The following is a 14,952-nucleotide window of genomic DNA, read 5'->3' as shown; positions in this document are numbered from 1 at the left end:
GGAGGCTAACCAAGAGAGTTTTACTTAAATTGAGGACAACCCAGAGGGCTATGAAACGAAACGTGGTAGGGGTAACATTAAGAGATATGAAGCGTGCAGAGTGGGTCAGAGAAATAACTCAGGTTACCGACATTCTAGTGGAAATTAAGAAGAAGAAATGGGAATGGGCAGGACATGTAGTGCGAAGAGAGGATAACCGATGGTCGCTTAGGATAACAAACTGGATTCCGAGGGAAGGAAAGCGTAGCAGGGGGCGGCAGAAAGTTAGGTGGGCGGATGATGTTAAGAAGTTCGCAGGGGTCAACTGGATGCAGCTAGCACAGAACCGGGTTAAGTGGAGGAATATGGGAAAGGTCTTCGCCCTGCAGTGGGTATAGTCAGGCTGATGATGATTATGATGGTGATGGTGGTGGTGGTGTTTCTTCCGCGCTACTTTCAGTGACATCTAGTGTGCTTAAAAGAAGTGTACTGGATTCGCTCCCGTTTTCGGCTCATGTAAATGCTGTTGTGCGTTCCACGAATAGAAATGTTGACATTTGTTTAATTGTTGACGACTGCATGCTTACAAACGAATATGTTCCATGGGTTCAAAATATGGCTGAATAAAGCTTTGAGCAAAATTGTGGCATATCGTAGCAGATCAGGAATAGTCTTTTATCCTAATATGACCCGCTCTTTCTCGTGACCAGGAAGAAAAATACGTTCCCACTTCAGTTACTCTAAAAAAAAGTGAAAATATACAAATCTTTAGGCGTTTTAAAAAATCGCGCCTTAACTGGGTGATCATAATGTATAACCTTCATCTGCATTTTTGAAAGACAATCCCAGAACCGCGCCCAGTCATTTTACATTCTTAGCCAATAACTCCATACCGGGTCCAAGCTTAGTATGTGGCTGTTGTGCGGAAGCTGTACAAAAAAAAAAAAAAAAAACGATAGAACCAAAATAATATATGCACAAAGACAGGGCTGTGTGCTTTGTGCACAAGAAATTGAAGCAAATTGATTCACGTCACCCCTTAATGACTTCCGACGAAGTTAAACCTCTGCGTATAAGAAAAAAAACATTGCTCGGCTATTGTTTCTTCATTCGCTCATCCAGGGAAAGTGAGGAATACCTTCTGCACGTTCTGTCTCCTGTGTACGTGTTTACTAAGCACTTAAAAATCCGTGTTAATATGTTATACTATAACACAAAAACTGCGTCACCAATATATTTATGCTTTAACACTAAAATTCGCAAAAACAAACTAACGGAATACCTAATGCCCGACCACTGTGCCAAAGTACCCGGGTTCAATTCCTACCGCCGGCGGCTGCGTTTCTATGGAGGCGAAACGAAGAGGAGTCCTTGTTTTGTGCAATGTCAGTGCACGTTGAAGATCACCAGGTGGTCGTAATTCTTCCGGAGCCTCCCACTACGACACTCCTTTCTCTCTTCACTTTCACTCCCACCTTCCTTCCTTCCCTTATGACGCGGTTAAGATGTCCACAGAAACACGTGCGACAATACTGCGCCTTTCCCTTATTGTGAACCCATTATAATAATAATAATAATAATAATAGTAATAATAATAATAATAATAATAATAATAATAATAATAATAATAATATTAATGGGTTCACAGGAAGGGAAAGGCGCAGTATTGTTATTATGGAGTTATTAATATTATCAATACATACCTACTCGGACACAAACAACTGGAATTTATTGCCTGAAGACAGGTCTCTAGTGTGAGAGCTTTAATGGACATTAGGCCAGTAATTGTGCAGAATAACAGTAAAATGTGGTTTTTTTTTCACTTGCTTCACTAATTGTTGCACATGTTAAAATCTTCTGTAAATGTTCGAGTCTTTTAATGTTGTGATAATGTGCATTAATCTGCCCTTCCCGCTTGAACCGCATCAGAACTGCCGTATTATGTTTAAAAATTCAATTTTTTTTTTTAATGGTTCAGGGCACACCCTAGTAACTGATGAAGAATCGGGAAAATACAGATAGTTCTCCGTGCCAGATTTGTTCAAAAGACATATTTTTGTCGGCAATTCGGCAGTTGGATAATACTTGCTTGGTATTCGAAGAGTTTTTCTTTTTTTCGTATTCATGTGCATAGTGCTTCTTCGGGTGGCATCGGTACGCCCTCTTAACCTGCACCAACAAAAACGCCCTCCCTAAACTGTGCCATTCTGCGCGCATATGGCTACTCAGTGCGGAAGGATTATACTATTGTATCAGAGCTAGACTCGAGTCCGAGTGAAAACTAGATTGCGCTATCTTTTAGCGTTAACGGGAAGATAAAAAACAAAAGCGGGTATACACACAAATGTAAGTCGCAACGGAGAGGACGCGCACACACCTTGGGCAGCTTGATAATGAAGTGGTGGGCATTGGCTGTGATGGCGGCCTGCTCGACGTCATACTGCGTAGCAGAGGCCAAGCCCAGGCGGATGTTCTCTGCCACCGTGGTGTCGAAGAGCACCGGCCGCTGGCTCACCACGCCCATTTGGCCGCGCAGCCAGCCCAGGTTGTACGCGCGCAGTTCCCGCTGGCTCACCAGAATCTGCGTGGCACGCACTCGTCCGTGTCGCTGCTGCATTCACCAACTGCTGGGCCATTCTCGGCTAGATGCATGCAAACGCTTACTTTCTTGCATGTGCCACGTTTCGTGGTAACCTAGGCTTGCCCCTAAAATGACTCTGCTCATTACGGCTGCCTGATCGAGTTTATTTTGTACAGGACCGTCTGCTATCCCGTGGCTATTGGTCCAAATATTCTTTTTGTATTTCTTTGCGTACAAATAAAGATCGATTTTGATTGATTGATTGATTGATTGATTGACTGACTTACACACGGGCTTGCATGTCGTGTTTGTGTACACTCCAACAAGGATGCACTTCAAACCATCCAATTAAGTTCCTTCAGTACTTACTAATTTGATTCACTGGCCGTCCAATAAAGGGTATAAAGGAGAATGTTGTCAAATTTTGCAGTGGTATGATACGTTCTAGCAATGTTTTCTGCTATGACAGTGGCTGAAGGGACATGATGGTTTGCCCAAAACAACCGTTATGAGTCGTTTGCCGTACCTCTGAAAAATTAAGGATGTGCGGTAAGTGTTGAAAAATTGGCTCTTCAAGAAACCAGGAAAGGCCATTGACGCGGCAGGTCATATTTGTTGAAAACCATGTTACGACACAAAAGTACCAGTGTGGAGAGATGGGGAGGAAGTGGCCGATATGTTTAGGCCACACGATGCTTATAATGCTCGCTTCGTGGCAGGGGACTGACCACAGTTCAGGAAAAATGCGCTAAACCAAATGACATCGAGGTACTTGAGGGGCTGAACCCGGGGGAGGGCCGCAACAGGCCGGGAATTTGATGCTTCTTTACGCAGAATCAGCACACTAAGACATGTAACCACAAAGGGAATCAGGTTCCGGCATATGATAATCGCAATATTCGCCGTAGGAAAAGCCACGTTTCTCAGTCGGTAATATTAGATCTGGCAGATCTTCGCACCCTTTGCTCCCTTTTCTATACAAACAGGTGGGACTAATGGGCTTGTATTGCCGAAGTGTAAACTCGGAAACTCGCAAGCACAATGCTGCTTGCACAATATATGCGAACGGCTACTCTATATACCGGTGAGGCCACTGAGAGTCGCCCACATGAAGTAATATATTGGGGAGAAAAGGGCCGTCATAGCAGTGTGAAAATATTGTGAGCCTTCCACGGATCTTCTTTCATTTGTACATACCATAATCTTCTTCTTTCTTTTGTACATACCATCGTCATCGTCCCGCGGCGCCGGCTCCAGCACGCGCCTGGGTTCTCCATCAGATTAAAACGCTGACACGGCGTACCTTGCCTTGCCGTCACGACTTTGGCGTCTCGACCTGGCCTTCTTTCACACGTGGTGGAGGTGAAATTTGATCCCCTTACTTCCATGTGCCCTGCCTTTCGCTGGAGCTACGTTCCGGTCGCCGTTTGGCAACAACCGCCATCGTTATGTCAACCGAGAGCAGTCCCGACCCGGCCGGACCCTCTACCTCGGCTACACCGCCGCCTCCCACTGTGCCCACACGACAACGCGACCCGCCGCTGTTCGCCGGTCGTCGCGACGAGGACGTGGATGACTCGCTTGACACTTATGAACGCTGCAGTGCCTACAACCGATGGGATGACGCTTTAAAATTCCTCAACGTTTCCTTCTACCTGATTGAGGTCGCCAGGAATTGGTTTATCAACCGCGAGCCCCACACCACTAACTGGCCCACCTTCAAACAGCAGTTCCGCCAATACTTCGCCGACCCCGCAGTTCGGACTGAGATCGCGAGGAACAAGCTCGCTTCCCGTCGTCAAGGTCCCGATGAGTCGTATACCTCTTACATAAAGGCCATACTTGCACTTTGCCGGCGTATTAGCCCCACCATGCCTGAACCTGAACGCGTGCACCATGTCATGAAAGGAATCAATTCTGTGGCTTATAACACCCTACTTGCCCAGAATCCATCAAGTGTTGATTCCATTATTACGACCTGTCAACGACTCGAACAGCTGCAGTCCTCCCAATTGCAGCCAGACTTCTCTACTGGCCCCCCCTCTACTGACTTCGATCTACGAACCCTAATTCGAGCGATAATCCGCGAAGAGCTCCAAGCCTTGAGCCCTTTCTGCCGGCACGGGTGTGATCACTCTTCTTCTAATGACGCCTGCCTCCGCACCATCATTAAAGAAGAATTGGCAACTATCACCCACCCTGTCGCACCTGACCCTCCTGCACCTCGTACAGCGCCGACTTATGCTCACGTTGCTGCATCCCCTCCTCCTTTTGTTCCCCCCCCCCCCCCACGACAAGCACCACCCATCAACGCCGTGACGACGGCTCAGCCTACGCCGCCCTATTACGCACCTTGACGCCCTTCTCGCCCAGTGTGCTACTACTGTGGAATCAGAGGACATATTTCCCGCTTCTGTCGTCGACGCATTCAGAACGAGCGGCGTGGTTACGACGCCTTCGAAAATGACGTACCCGCTTATTATCAGCGACGATCTATTCACAGCCCACCTCGTCGATTCTCTCCACCACCGGTATCCTCGCCTGAACCAAGTGGCGCCCATGTTTCCCGACGCCGGTCCGTTTCCCCATACCGCCGCTCTGTTTCTCCACTTCGACCAGCAACAACTGTTCCTGTCCGTCATTCGGAAAACTAAGCGATGCAGTTTCCGGAGGTGAAACTGCACTCTGCGAACTTACCAAAAGTCCTCCTCATCTCCCGTACAATATGATTTCCGTTTTAGCTGAAGGATTACCGGTCGAAGCTTTGATTGACACAGGGGCTGCAATTTCTGTTATTCGCGCTGATTTATGCCACCGTTTGCGGAAAGTAACGACACCATATGATGGACCTGAACTTCGTGGAGCAAATGACGTCCCTCTACATCCTTCAGCAAAGTGTACAGTTCGAATTGTTATAGACGGCGTCCGCCACCATGTGCAGTTTGCTGTGCTTTCACCGTGTGCGCATCAGATGATTTTTGGTTGGGATTTTTTGTCGACCGCATCAGCGTTAATTTGTTGTGCCGACCGTGTCATTCATATGACAGACCGTGATTTTTCATCTGACATGTCTGAAGGACGTCATTCCCTCATTGCCGCAGTTGACACTGTATTGCCTCCACAGTGCGAAAAACTTGTTACCGTTGTTTCGGAACACATCACTGACAGGGATGTACTTATCGCACCATCTCATCGTCATCTTGCACGTGGAATCGCCTTCCCATCAAGTCTTGTACGATTCCGCAGCGGCTCAGCGATAGTAGCTGCCACGAACACATCCCGTGAATCCATCGTCCTGACTGAAGGAACTTCCCTGCCATGCATAGTGGATGCTCACCCTAAGTCCATTATGGTGCTCACCGCCCCACTACCTTAGCAACGTGATTCATCGCACGTCTCTCTTCCGATGCTGTCGAAGACAATCAGTCCGGACCTCACGCCGCACCAACGCAAAGAATTGCTGAAATTACTTCAAGCCCATCAAGCCATTTTCGATGCCACTTCGCCTCCACTGGGACGGACTAGTGTTGCACACCACCGCATCATTACTGAAGGTAACTCGATCGTACGCCGACGACCTTATCGGGTTTCTCTCTCGGAACGAAAAGTAATCGAAGAAAATGTGAGTGACATGCTCCGTCGCGATATTATTCGTCCATCAACAAGCCCATGGTCTTCCCCAGTAGTTTTAGTTAAAAAAAAGGACGGATCGTTACGATTTTGTGTTGATTATCGCGCAATAAACAAAATTACCCGTAAAGATGTCTACCCGATGCCGCGAATAGATGACGCCCTTGACTCTCTCTAAGGCGCCGAATATTTCTCGACCTTGGATCTCCGCTCAGGTTATTTGCAAATACCAATGCATGAGGGCGACAAAGAGAAAACCGTTTTCGCAACTCCCGATGGACTTTACGAGTTTAATGTTATGCCCTTTGGCCTGTGTAACGCACCAGCGACATTTGAAAGAATGATTGATACGGTACTTCGTGGCCTAAAATGGAGATCCTGTTTATGTTACTTGGACGACATTGTTATCTTTTCGGCAACTTTTAACGACCATCTCAAGCGCCTGAATGAAGTCCTGACGTGCCTTTCGTCAGCGGGCCTTCAGCTCAACACCAAGAAGTGCCACTTTGCAAAAAAGGAAATTAAAATATTGGGACATCTGGTTAGCAGTGACGGCATTCGTCCAGACCCAGATAAAATCAGCGCGGTCTTGAACTTTCCTCGTCCGCAACGGACTGCAGATTTGCGCAGCTTCCTCGGCCTGGCGTCATATTTCCGGCGTTTCATAAGGCATTTTGCAACTATTGCTGCGCCACTTCACGAACTACTTAAAGCGCGCAGCTCTTTCGTGTGGACTGAACAGTGCAACACTGCTTTTACCGACCTAAAGCACGCCCTCACATCAGATCTCGTCCTTGGCCACTTCAGCGACAGCGCTCCTACCATCGTGCACACTGATTCAAGTGCTCACGGTCTTGGCGCTGTCCTTCTGCAGCGTGATGCAACATCGCGTGAGAAAGTGATTGCCTTTGCCAGTCGGACCTTGACTCCAGCTGAGAAAAACTACACCATTACCGAGCAGGAATGTCTTGCCGTCGTCTGGGCTGTCATAAGTTTCGCCCCTACCTCTATGGTCGGCACTTCACAGTTGTGACCAATCACCATGCTCTTTGCTGGTTGTCTTCACTGAAAAATTTAACAGGCCGACTTGGCCGCTGGATTCTATGCCTGCAAGAATATAATTTCGACGTCGTTTATAAATCGGGTCGCCAACACCAAGACGCCGACGCTCTTTCTCGCTGCCCTCTTACGGAATCAGCCTGCTGTTTTTCTTCGCAACGAATTTCAACCTCTGACCACAGCCGACCATCTCTTCCCCCGACGCATATCACAACAGTTTCTTTTGATTCTGAGCACAAACACGCACTCCGCTCGCAGCAATTAGCTGATGCCTACTGTCGGCCCATCATCGACCGCCTTAACGGCGCTTCGAACCCGCCCAATGCTAGGCTTCGCCGACAGCTTCGCAATTTCAAACTCGAAGATGGCATACTACACCGCTACGTGTATTGCCCTGATGGAACTCGTTGGCTCCCTGTCGTGCCGCGTGCGCTTCGCCCACGTATACTGGCGGCTTTCCACGATGACGCTACTGCAGGTCACCTTGGTTTTGACAAAACATATGACCGCGTGAAAAGACGATTCTTTTGGCCTGGCCTATCTTCTACCGTAGCTAAATACGTCGCTTCCTGCCATCTGTGCCAACGCCGCAAGCGGCCTACTTCTTCGCCCGCTGGCCTCTTACAGCCTCTTCCATGTCCCGCCACGCCATTCGACGTAGTCGGCATCGACTTATATGGTCCCCTAACTCTCTCCGATGGGGGTAACCATTGGATTATAACAGCCGTTGACCACCTTACACGCTACGCTGAAACAGCCCCTGTTCCGACTGGTTCTGCCGAAGAGGTAGCTAATTTTTTTTGCGATCAATTGTCCTGCGTCATGGCGCTCCTCGAGTGCTTCTAAGTGACCGCGGGACGGCCTCCTTATCGACAGTCGTTGCTGAAGTTCTTCATGCGTCATCCACTCTTCATAAGACAACCTCAAGCTACCATCCCCAGACTAACGGTCTTACTGAGCGATTTCATCGCACTCTATCCAATATGATATCCATGTACATCACACCGGATCACCGAAATTGGGACACTATTCTACCATTCGTCACATTCGGCTACAATACAGCAGTACAGCGGACTACCGGTTACTCTCCGTTTTTCCTCGTTTTTGGCCGTCCTCCCGCTACAATGCTCGACACTTTCTTCTTCTCTACGCCCGACTACTCCTCATCAGTACCAGCCCAGTTCTTATCCCGTGTGGCCAGATGCCGTCATCTTGCCCGCCTCAACACAGAAGCGCGCCAGGAAGACTGCAAGAGTCGCTACGATTCTACGCATCGTGCGGTCTCTTTTCGTCCCGGTGACGAAGTCCTGCTTTAACACCACTGCGCGCCCCGGGCCTTAGTGATAAATTTCAGCGTCGCTATCTTGGTCCCTACAAGATCATAAACCAAACTTCCCCCGTGAACTACCAAGTCACACCTGTTGATCCCCCAGCCGATCGACGCCACCCTGGAACTGAAATTGTTCATGTCTCCCGCTTGAAGCCGTTTGTGCGCCGCGGTGCATTGGTTGGTTAGGAGCGGCCAGGCTGGCCGCTTCCGACCCCCCGGGATGATTGTGTGAGCCTTCCACGGATCTTCTTTCATTTGTACATACCATAATTTTCTTCTTTCTTTTGTACATACCATCGTCATCGTCCCGCGGCGCCGGCTCCAGCACGCGCCTGGGTTCTCCATCATATTAAAACGCTGACACGGCGTACCTTGCCTTGCCGTCACGACTTTGGCGTCTCGACCTGGCCTTCTTTCACAATATCTTCTCGAAAGTCCGCCTGATGGTCACGTTATAATTACATAATTACTGCTGCGATGCGTCGGTTCGGATGGGCTAAACATGGATTTCTTCACATAGCTTTTAGCATTTTATTTGGCGTCAGCTTGTGTTTACTTTAACGGAAAAATGCTCCTGAAAAATAAAACATTTTCCATTGCTGCCAGTGTACCACGGGTTTTGTGCTTAACTGTTATAACTGGGTCTCGAAACTTTCTTCGATGCAGCCTAAGAGCGCGTTCTTCTGCTGATTATATACATTGGCGAATCATATTGAAGCTTGCACCGGTTTACTCGTTTCCAGCCATCGTTAGCGAGCTGTTGCACGGTTTAGATCACTCCAAATGCACTTTATTGTAACCATGAAAGCCTAGTGACAATTCGACTCGGTGCTTCGACCTACAGCTAACGTTTACCGTCATCTGGAGCTACTAATCCGTAACTAAAAGCACGTTTGTATTATGTCTCCACGCTTTCCAAGCTGATCTAGAGAAAATAGCGAGCATTTTCGACAGCAACACCCTACAGAAGAGCTGTCGACATTTAGTGACTGACAGCATTCGTCAACAGATTTTTGGCACCAGTGTAACGCATGCGCATGCTAACCGGAGATTTGTTGAGCCCATTGTCGATTCTCTCCGGCAGAAAATGAAAACCAAGGACCGGCGGGGCTCAAAGATGCTAGGTTTGTAAAGAAAACTGTCAAAATTGTGCCTTACATGGCACATTGTGATAGTGGTCATTTCTGCGCCCAGTAAGCTGTCAGGCCTGTTTTCAAAAACTGTCAAGGACAGGAAAGAAACGCGGGTTTTCTATCGGCGCATTATAAAAAAATCCAAAAAGTACATTGGCTGTGTCACCCGTGTCGTATATAAAATTCCCCTCTCTTGGGGTAGGATATATACGGATCAAACTGGCACAGAAGAACCACAGAAGAGCCGAGCACCAGGCCGAAGGAAACTCTTGTACCCATTGGACACCGGGGGTACCCGGCGGCACCGGGGATGGAACCTGGTGCCTCCCGAATGCAAGACGGAGGCTTTTCCACAAGGCCACAGTTTCTGTGATTGACTTCCCGTCGGGGAATCGAATCCCTAACCCTACATATTAGCGGTCCTTGCCCGACTCGCACGCATACTTTCGGCGTTTGATACGCATACTTCGTTTGGTATCCTGGACTAACCGTTTGCCAAATAGGCCTTAGGCCCCTGTGCAGCTCTGTCTCGTGTACTCTTTCTTGTGATGTCTTTTTTGTTGGTTCCAATATGCTTGACTAGTATAAACTGGCCCGCATGTGACTATATGAAAGGCTTTAAGTTTGCGCCATGCACGAAATTTATGCAGTGGCGGTAAATGCGAGGAAAACCTTAGCAAGCAACTTTCACGATCATATACACCATCCGGCTGAGATACGTGAAAGTTAGTTCCTTCTGCACTACAAAATTAACCTACTAAATGTGTTTATAAATGATTGCTGTAGGATAAATTCTTATGACAAGAGAAAGAGGCCGCAGTAAAAGTGTACCTGCTTTTGCGTAAATACCTAACCGCGTCTGCCTGGGTATTTCTTACATTGATGCCAGGAAGCTGAAAACATTTAAACGCGTGAAGTGCCGGTTACTAACAACAGTACTTAGCATGGCAGCATAATCTGTGCTTGATGATTAGCACGACGGCTTAGGTCAGCAGTCTGGTGTTTTTTTAAGTATTGAACCTCGAGTGAATTGACAAGGACAACTAAAAATCACAACACGTCGTCTTCTCCCTTCATTTGCTTCCGTTCTAGTGCTTTTGTGCAGCTTGCCTTCGCAAGTGCGCTTACTGCAATTAGGAGAAATAAATGTACTGCCTCTCACACAACCCTCAAATGCGAAAACGAAGATACTGAGTATTTCGCGGTGTTGGTTCTGTGCAGATGAAAATAAATGGCGCTTTTTGAGCCGAAGCAAGCTGGCGTCCAATTCTCAGACAGACACATCGAACCTGACAGGAAATAGTAAAACGTTTAACATATTATACAATAACTGCTGTTTCCTCCGCCATGCCGTGCGCGACTACGCATGTGCAGCCGGAGAACCGCGGAGTCTATCGGCCACCACGTACCTTCAACAACTTTATTTACAGTAAACCCTAGAGCGCCGAAGCATTATAGTAGGGGAGTGGTACAGTTTCAAAGTGAGAAGTAAATTTTAAAAGTTACAATAAATAGAGCTAGAACAAAGGAGCAGTGTATCAAAGCTCTTTATTGTTAAGCTGTGGCGAGTGCACAAATTCATGTGTCAGTTAACATAAGACGCGTGCCCCTAGCGCAATCTAGGCTATACAAATACAACTGCTGAATACCACTTACCCTCCTCAAGAGAGTCGCTTAGTAACTAATAACGGCTGGAAACACTAAAAAAGTGTTTTTGACATTGACAGATGGTCTTTATTGCCTTGTCAAGCACCTCAGTTTTAACTAGTATCCGAACAAATGGCTGTTCAGATTTGTCATAGTTTTCCTGCTATGGCTCACCAACCGGAGTTGCTGCTTCCGGTGAACTGCTTTTTGTGACTGGTCGACGGCAGGGTAACCAGCCTATTTAGATTCCTGATGCGGCTATCAATAGGTTTGTAGGTGTTTTGATTATATTGGTCAACAATGCTGAGAGAACGGAGTAACTCAAAGCGCCTTTAGTCGTGTGATCTGTTAAATTGGCTCCCACCGGTTTACCTGTTAACGGAGAATACATCGCAGCTCGTCAATGGTCAGTGGAAGTCTTGCTTGTTATTTTTGATACTTTGCTGCAGATGGACTTCATCGCTGCCTGCGAGACTTTGGAAACTTGTTTGCCTGCTACTCCAACAAGATCAAGTTTTGTTCTGGGCTGAGGCCGTCAAAAAGGACAGAAGGCTTCATTCATATGGTGGCATGCGGCGTGAAATAGTAGACCCCGAAGTGATCGATGATAGCTTCCTTCAAAGGCTGACATTCTTGTGTGCAGACTAGAACGTATCCTGAGTACCCGATTGAACCTCTTTCAGTTCAGTTCAGTCGTTCAGTCGTGTCCGACTCTTCGTGACCCTATGGACCATGTCACGCCACGCTTTCCGGTCTCTCACCATCTTCCTAACATCACATAACTTCATCTGCAGTGCCTCGAGGATGCCATCTAACCATCGCGTTCGCTGCCTACCCCTTCTCCGGCGACCCTCAACCTTTCCCAACATCAAATCTTTCTCCAGCGACTCCTCTCTTCTCATCAGATGACCAAAGTAGCTGAGCTTCAACTTTAGAATTTGACCCTCCAATGAGCAGTCAGGGTTTATGGTCGACAATATCGACTGATTTGATCTGGCAGTCCAAGGAACTTTCAAGAGTCTTCGCCAGCACCACAATTCAAATGCGTCAATTCTTCGGCGGTCAGCCTTTTTCACAGTCCAACTCTCGCATCCATACATCACAACTGGAAAGACCATAGCACGAGTTATACGGATCTTGGTTGGCAGACTAATGTCTCTGCTCTTTACTAGGCGGTCAAGGCTAACCATTGCTCTCTTTCCCAGAAGCAGGCGTCTCCTAATTTCAAGGCTGCAGTCTCCTTCCGAGGTAATCTTGGAGCCCAAGAAGAGAAAATCTGTCACAGCTTCCACTTCTTGTCCATTGATGCTCCAGGACTTGATAGGGCAAGACGCCATGATCTTTGTCTTTTTAATGTTCAGTTTAAGCCCAAACTTCTCACTCTCTTCTTGTACGCGCATAAGAAGTCTCTTGAGTTCCACTTCACTTTACCTCTTTACCTGACCGGTAACTTGTGAGTGCTAGACCGCTGTATACGCATTGGCAATGCCGCGTTCATTTAGAAAGCTGTCAAACTCATAGGCTGTAAACGGATCCCCATGATCACTCATGATCTCGTCTGCAGATCATTTGCAGAAAGGATATGACTGTTGCAGTAGTCCCTTTTATTGAAAAACAAATGGCCTCTTGTTCATGCAATCGATGGCCGTAATAAAAAAACGAGTATCTTCCGGCACACTGCGAAAAGGGCCCACAATATCGATAACTAGCTTCTGCCGTGGTGTCGATGAGGACGTATCTAGCTGCAGAGGTGGTGTCACCGATTTTGCAGACTTTTGAACACATAGGCATACCCCGCGTAATAAATTCCTCTACTTGCTTGCACATAGCAGGACATCAGTAACGTTGGCGTAGTCACTGCTTTGTCCTTGTTATTCCCGGGTGGGACTCCTCGGCTACGTCAAGAAGCCGGGCTACGAGGGAAGAAGAAAGGACGAATGTCTCTCCACGAAGCAGGAGGTCCCCAACTACTGAGAGCTCAGTCCGAACCTGGTAGAACGGAACTGTCTCGGGAGGCATCATCTTAAATGGAGGCTATGTCGAAGTCGTCACTTTACAAACTGTTGCCGCCGCGAGTTCTACATTGTTGGAACGAGAAACTCCGCATGAGTAACGCATGTTGAGACAACGCAAACCATCTCCTCCCTCTCTTCCTCCTCCACGCGAACTGGGAGGGGCATCCTTGAAGCATCAGCCACAGTAGTCTTGTGATCCTAGCTAAATTCAATTGTAAAGTTCTATTCCGGAAGCCTGGCGTGCCACCTTGAAATCCCATAAGTTCGGCGATCGGCTCGTTTTGTATTTACGAGTGAGCCAAGAACCTGATTGACGGTTCGTAATATGAATTAACTACCCCAAAAGTATGTCCACAAGCAAGCAAAGGCTTCCAGTTCCCTAACACCCAACGAATCACTCTGTTCCTGTGGCGTAAGCCTGCGAGCAGCAAAAGCAGTCGTTACTTGCTCATTTCTCGTCTGTTCCAACACTGCGCCTGAACAAATGAATGGCGCATCCGTAGAGATAATAATGTCACCGGAAGGATCAAATAGCTGCAAACATCGTGTCTCCAAAGATTTTCAGTTGCTCGAAACAAGCTTGTCTTGCAGGATCCTCAGTGATCGCGGGCAACTACACCATAGTCCCGATAGCCTACCATGCCCAAGAATGATCACAGGGTGCCGACATCTGTTCGTACTGGCGAAACCTCAATGCTCTTGATGTTGCTTTGTAAAAGACGTATCCCTTCGCGACTGATCCTGTCAACAAGGACGCGTTTCTTGTACACTTAAAATGTGTTTGTCATTCATCTTCAATCCAGACATTGCAATCAAGTGCAAAACTTGTTGCACATTTTTGAAGTGTTCGTCACATGTGCTTCCATACACAATGAAATTATTCATGTAGCACAATGCGTTTTGCAGTTCTACAGTAGTTACCATTTTCTGAAAAGCCGATAGTGCGGATGCAAGGCTGAAAAAGATGCTTTCGTATCTATAGAATCCACTATTGGTTATAAAGGCAGTCAATTTCTACTTTCAGTGCTCAGCAGGATTCCTGGTATACGGCAGCTAAATCAATCTTAAAAAAGTACCTTGCGCCCTGAAGTTTGTCCAATAGTACTTTCGGGTACTGGCGCGGAAATTTGTCAATGGCAATTGGTTTGTTCTGTTCGTGCAGATTGACAAAAGTTCTTACTTCGCCGTTTCTCCTAGGAACTACTACGATCGGTGATACATATTTAGCCGTTTCAATGTTTTCGAAGACATCGTTTTGTTAAAGGTGCTGCAGCTTTGTGTCTTCGCGTACCAGATCTTGCGCCGAAAACTTCAAATGCAATAATTTAGCAGTGACAGGTTTGATTCCCCTTCAGGCAACAAAATTTGTTGTCATCTGTAACTTTCCATTTAGCAAGTGTGCAAACTGGAAAAACTGTAAAAACTAGAAAATCAAGTCCTTATGGCGCTTAATTATTACGGCTGCATTGCAATGACATACTGCAGATATGCAGCGGCAGCGCTTCGCTAGCGTTGATACTGATGATGTCATTACCGTTCTTTATGACAGAAGTGTACTGCGGCGTGCCGACCCTACAG

At 47.3% G+C, this 14,952-nt stretch overlaps 1 pseudogene across 1 annotated transcript in view; it reads right to left on the bottom strand.

Moving 5' to 3' along the window:
- The window catches only part of LOC146200765 (phosphatidylcholine translocator ABCB4-like), a 144,247-nt pseudogene that overhangs the window by 45,736 nt on the left and 83,559 nt on the right, over positions 1–14,952 (bottom strand). The window contains exon 11 of the transcript XR_014704681.1: positions 2,357–2,560. The product of XR_014704681.1 is annotated as a phosphatidylcholine translocator ABCB4-like (transcript). The remainder of the gene's footprint in view (positions 1–2,356; positions 2,561–14,952) is intronic.

Source organism: Amblyomma maculatum, chromosome 2, assembly GCF_055883805.1.
Source record: "Amblyomma maculatum isolate TAMU_Amacu chromosome 2, ASM5588380v1, whole genome shotgun sequence".
In the NCBI taxonomy this organism is placed as follows: Eukaryota; Metazoa; Arthropoda; class Arachnida; order Ixodida; family Ixodidae; genus Amblyomma; species Amblyomma maculatum.
Note: the sequence above shows the minus strand (reverse complement) of the source record. Positions and strands in the feature narration are given on the sequence as shown.